This window comes from Mustela erminea, chromosome 11 (assembly GCF_009829155.1).
Source record: "Mustela erminea isolate mMusErm1 chromosome 11, mMusErm1.Pri, whole genome shotgun sequence".
In the NCBI taxonomy this organism is placed as follows: Eukaryota; Metazoa; Chordata; class Mammalia; order Carnivora; family Mustelidae; genus Mustela; species Mustela erminea.
Window position 1 is genome coordinate 26,590,903 of NC_045624.1, and position 5,558 is coordinate 26,596,460.

The 5,558-nt window shown below is 36.9% G+C and overlaps 1 long non-coding RNA gene across 1 annotated transcript; it reads right to left on the reverse strand.

The window, feature by feature from the left end:
• Positions 1-2,589: 2,589 nt before the first annotated feature.
• On the reverse strand, positions 2,590-5,179 carry LOC116569294. Its single transcript, XR_004276964.1, has 3 exons — positions 4,668-5,179; positions 3,975-4,048; positions 2,590-2,709 (listed from the first exon to the last, which is right to left on the reverse strand). It is a non-coding gene; the product is annotated as an uncharacterized LOC116569294 (long non-coding RNA).
• Positions 5,180-5,558: the final 379 nt, after the last annotated feature.

The following is a 5,558-nucleotide window of genomic DNA, read 5'->3' on the forward strand; positions in this document are numbered from 1 at the left end:
TACATTATTTGCCTTTTCTTCCATTTATTCAAGATTCCTCTAACCCTTAGCCAGTACTTGCCAGCCTAATGGAGAAAGTCAGACCTTTATGCTTGAGGGGTTGTGGACCCAGTTCTTGACAGGACCTAGTTGCTACAATTGCCCATATATGATTATTACCAAAAAGAGAAGCACCAGAAGCCTTCTGAGCTCCAACAGCCTTCCTGTTCCCATTGTGAGCAGCGACCCTACCTCTTCATGATCGTCTGGGCTGCATGCCTCGGCCTGGAGGGCAGCACCTTCCTTTTCTATTTTGTATGGTGTGATGAAGAGCCCAAAGTGACAGGCACTATAACTTTAGGTTTAGTGAAGCCTTTACTACTTACTCCGCCTCTGAGACCCCTAGTAGAGTCTGAACTTATTGGGAGGGAATAGGAAGCAAAAGTCTCCCAGGAGACCAGGGTCACTTCTATGCCCATCCTTGGTTCCTAGATCCATATAATGGTACGGAGAATACCATCTAATACTATTGGTTAAAGGTATAAACCATATCTTAATAAATCAAAGCTATTTCCAATTTATAATCAGTTCTTCTGTGACTAGGTATTACAGACCATGGTATACATTTACAAGGAGACACAAGATACTGCAGCATGGCTTATATTAGTGAAAGACTGGAAATAACAAAAAGGAAAAGTGATATGGAAGTAGCACCAGAGTCCTTCTTACTAATCATGATCGTCAGTTTCTTCTATTATTACTCATTCCTGCCATAAAAGGTTCATGTAAGAATTCAATGTATTGAACGTAAAATGTAAAATGCCTGGTGCCTGAAGCACAGTAGGCACTCAATAAAGAGTGGTTTCTTTAGGTTTTCATTATTACTTAGAATGACAGTATTTTCTGTGAGAGAAAACAAACAAACAGAAAAACAGAGAAGTGAATATAAAAGAATAAAAGAAATCAGAAGTCCTTTGTTCCTCATGAGAATCTCCGGCTCCCTCCAAGAACTGTTTTGTTGTTGTTGTTTCATTTTTCATAAATTCGACTCTAAGCATTAGATTCAGGAAATGATTAGATGTCCCCAATTTAGGTAATTATGTGACTAAGTGATTAGATGTCCTCTATTTATTAGGGCTCAGTGTGATTCTAAATTGTATAGCCTGTGAAATTTGCAGAATTGAAGCTTGTGTGATTGTGTTTGAACTTGGCTGATTAAGGGGGTGGTCAGGGATGCTGTCTTTTTACTCTCAGCAAAGCAGAGAGACAGGCTTCCAGATCCCCTGTGCCCATGGAGGCTTGAGTCTCTTGTCAAGAAGAGCAGTTACAAAACAAATGAGATTTCCAGTTGCTGCCTGAAAACCCCTCATGCAGATTCTCAGCAGGAGGCTTTGCTGATGACTGAGTTGGGTGTGCTTGGCACAGAGGAACCAGGCTCTGGAAACAGAAATTTGGGAAGCCTTATTATAGCAGCCTGAGTCTATTACTTGGTCAACAAATCTGAAAGCTTCTGATCCTGGACACTTGATTGTTTGACCCTCCTGGGGTGACTGAAACTGCTCTTTAAAGGTCACCAATTTCTAATAAATCCCCCAACCATTCCTTTTCCATCCTTATTGACCACCCTGGTATTCTTGTTTTTAGTGCCCCACACCTTTAAGTCACTTTTCCAATGACCACATCCCCATTTCTATTTTGCAATTTTACAACAGACTATGTTCAGGATTGTTCCTAAGCAGCCCCTGGTTTTAGTTAGTTAATGGAATCTGAAGTGTATCTGTGGCTAAAAATAGCTGTCTCCTCCAAATGCTGGCTGCAGAGAAATGTGAGTCTTTCTTCAACATGATGAGTCTTAGAGAGACATTTATTTTTATTATCTCAAAATTGGTCTCTCCTCTTCCAGTCTCTCATGTCAATTCTTTAACCACCAACACTGCAAGATACAGAGGAAGACGTTTCTCAGGACGACAGATCTAATGCATGCTTGCTCTATTAAACCAATAGGCTGGGATTCTGTGTGATGAGCAAATATTTTTATTTAGCTTGCTTATTTATATTTCATTGGTTGTTCTCAAAAAACATTTATAAGTATGATAAAGAGAAAAATAGCATTTTGCAAATATTTAAAAGATAAACTGCTCATTTCATTTACAGTTCAGTTTATCATAAGATAAAGAATAGCCTCGTATTTGTAAACTTCTCTATTATTTTCAGCTCCTCATTGATTATGTTTCAAAACAACAAAAGTTGGAATTTATTTCTTCAGATATTATTCCCAAATAGTTCAACTGTCCTGACATCTGGTGGTTTTAATATGATGTCGATAAGCACCAACCACATATTAATATTTGAGCGTTGTCTACAAGTCAACAAAAACCTGATGGACACAAAAATTTCATCATGAAAAAAGTAAAATCATCTGCAAGCAATCATTAAAAAAAAAAACTCCCCAGTGAGTGAATTTTTCACTATCTAGTAATTATTTTTTGATACTGTAGATATAGAATCATTCATATGGTTTGGGGGAAGAAATGGCATATGGTAATCTAAATACTAAAAAATGAATTATAATTATTTTAATTTTTGAAAGTACAAATTAATATGGCAGTTTTCACCAAGAGAGTTTGATAAAGTCTTCTATTCACAATAAAATGTATTTATGGTGTTTTTCTCCTCAAAGGACATTTCTATATCTTGCTGTGACAATTATCCGAAGCTGTATTCAAGTACCTGACAATTAGAAGAAAAACTATTACGATCATAATTGATACTTTCTTTCTTTTTCTTTACCTCTCATTTATTTCTAAATAACACTATCATTTTGAAAGAAAAAAATAAGGATATTTATAATGTGTCAAAGCCCCAGAGGAGAAGAGGCTTCAAGTGAGGCCGGAGAATTCATAGCGAATATGCTGTGAATTGTATAAGAAGTTTCACTCAATAGTACAGTGAAGTTCAAGAATGCTCAAACAGAGAACTTGGTTCTCCTTGAGGACATAGCTCCTTGTCTTGAAAGAATTAAGATCTTAGCAGATTTCACCAGCTGCAGGATAGAACCTAGTCATCCACTTTATACTGAGAGCCTTTTAAAAATTTACTCAATCTGTAAAGCGTTCACCATGGTGCCATTTGTATAGACATGCCTTTAAAAAAATACATTTTGATGGTGACAGTTACATTATTTTTGGCTTTGCATAACAGCTGCAGACTATAATTAAGACAACTAAAATTTGTAGGTGACATTCATCTTCGATAACATAATATTTTTTGTTAGTCACACAAACTGTTGTTCAGTCTCCAGAGCCTACACCAAGGACTCTTCATTTATTAGTGGGATTTGGGTTAATACTATTTCCAGGAATTATTCCTAGTGGCATACGAGGGCTGCAATACCCTAGAATCAACATCTAATGCTGTAGAGGCCCCAGTGCAAAGCCTTTCTCCCTGGATACTTGTTTTACTTTATTTCCAAGATGATTAATTTCACACCATTCCAGGAGCTGCTGCTGGTGTAATCTTCTCAGATCTATTTTTGATCATCACTTCATTGACTTTTTAACTGGAATGTTCTGGATCCCTGTGATACTTACATACCATACCATCTTTTTCTTAATCCTGCCAATTTCTCATAAAAATTAAAATATATATATATATATATATATATATATATATATATATATATGTCTTTGATGGGTAAGTCAGAATCATTGGAAATAGAAAATAGAATAGAATTAACTCAAAAAGGAAAGTATAGTCTTTAATGAGACACTATGAACTGTTAGAATTCTGTTAACTAGAAATTTCAAAATTATAATCAACAATAATAACCAGACAATGGACAGGAGGGGGAAAGAAGAAGAAAGAGAAAATAGGGATAAGGAACAGAGTGGAAAGCACTACAGGTAACTTTGGAAAATGCTTAAAAGAGCAAAATGAAAGCTATCTGGAAGCAGAGTGAAAGGCTCTGGTCCTGGGTGCGTCTCCTCCAATCTCACCTGGTCAGATTTCCAGGGGCATCAATTCACTTCTCCCAGGTTCTCAGCTTCCCCTCGTCTGATGCAAAAAGAGTCTGTTGAAGGGAAAAAAAAAAATTTAAGTCCTGTTCCAATTCTAACATTATTGTGTAGAAGGTAAATGGTCAGACATCAAAATAGGTCATATCTTTTTAAGAATTGCCTGTAATGAAGTAATAAGTAACATCACAAAGATCCATTTTTGCCTTCTATACAATCATGTCATTTAAAACATTATTATATCAAAGGCAAATCCATCTAACACACTAGGGACATTTTCTGTCCTCTTTTTTATTGATATCCTATGCCACTGGAATTAGAACTTTTTTCTTTTAATCTATTTTTCTTTGAACTCCGATACTAGACTTACTGTTTCTGATGTTCGCAGGAATAAGGAACCATTGGGAAGTTCATGTTGAGTAACAGAAAGAATGCTGATTTTTTTTTTCCTAAAAGACCAAGACCTCAAATTCTATTAGCCACTGACTGCTCTTTTCTAGAACTAGTCTTTGCTAAAACATGACACCTTAATTACAGTTTTTAACCATTACTGTCACAAGCCATTGATTCTACAAAACCCTTTTCTTGCAAATAATTCTCTACCATTTTTGTGAAGCTTTTCTTCACCACTTAAATGAGTATTCTCAATGAAAAAACAGATTTCTTTCTTCCTACCTTGTTCTTCCAATTTTCTGCTAAATCCTTCACTTTATCTGATTGCTTGTGGATCTTCAACAGGCTTGTCCCTATGAAGTGGTACAACTTTTGAAAAAAAAAAAATATATATATATAAATTATCTTTCCCATTCAGCTCCCACGAATATCCTGATTTCTAGCTGCAAGGCAGACTTCTCAGATGGCAATGTTTAAGAAAGAGGCAAATATAATCTTCATGGATGCTTCCAGACCGTTACTGAAGCCCTTCTCTTGGATGATGTGGCTAGCTTTAAGTATTTTCAGGGTGGATTCCCTGGGCTTCTTGTGCTAGGGCTTGTCTAGGCATTCCTGATGTGCCCTGTCACCGAGCACTTTGAGACAGGAGTACAAGCAATGCCTCTGCTCCCAGCCAGATCCGCTCCTTGCAAGTCTCCTGTGTCTGTGAGCTCTTCCTGGGCTTGGTTTTCAATGCTGAATCCTCTGTGTGCTTCTCTTGGTTTGGAGTCTCTCCTGTATCATCTCACTCTGCTCTTCAGCCCACATCCTGAAATACTTCTGCTGTTGGACTGCCTCAATTCCTGTTGGAAAAATAAGAGATTTAGAAGTGAGTGAAACAGAGAGAATACATAATTCTAGAACATTAGAACTGAATGGGATCCTAGTGAGTATTGAGTTCAAATAATTCCATTTTAGAATAGTGAAAATAGCATGAGAGAGATTGAGTGATTGTCCTTATGGTAAATGGCAAAGATAAGGCTTATCTGATACCAAATCCAGTACCTTTCATGGCTGTAGTGAATTAGGTGGGCATTTCATCTACCTTGACATAGTGAAGGAGGCTCACTTATATGCACATTCCCCTGTTGAACCTGATACTCCCAGTTGCGATATGTGAAGTGGTTTACAAAC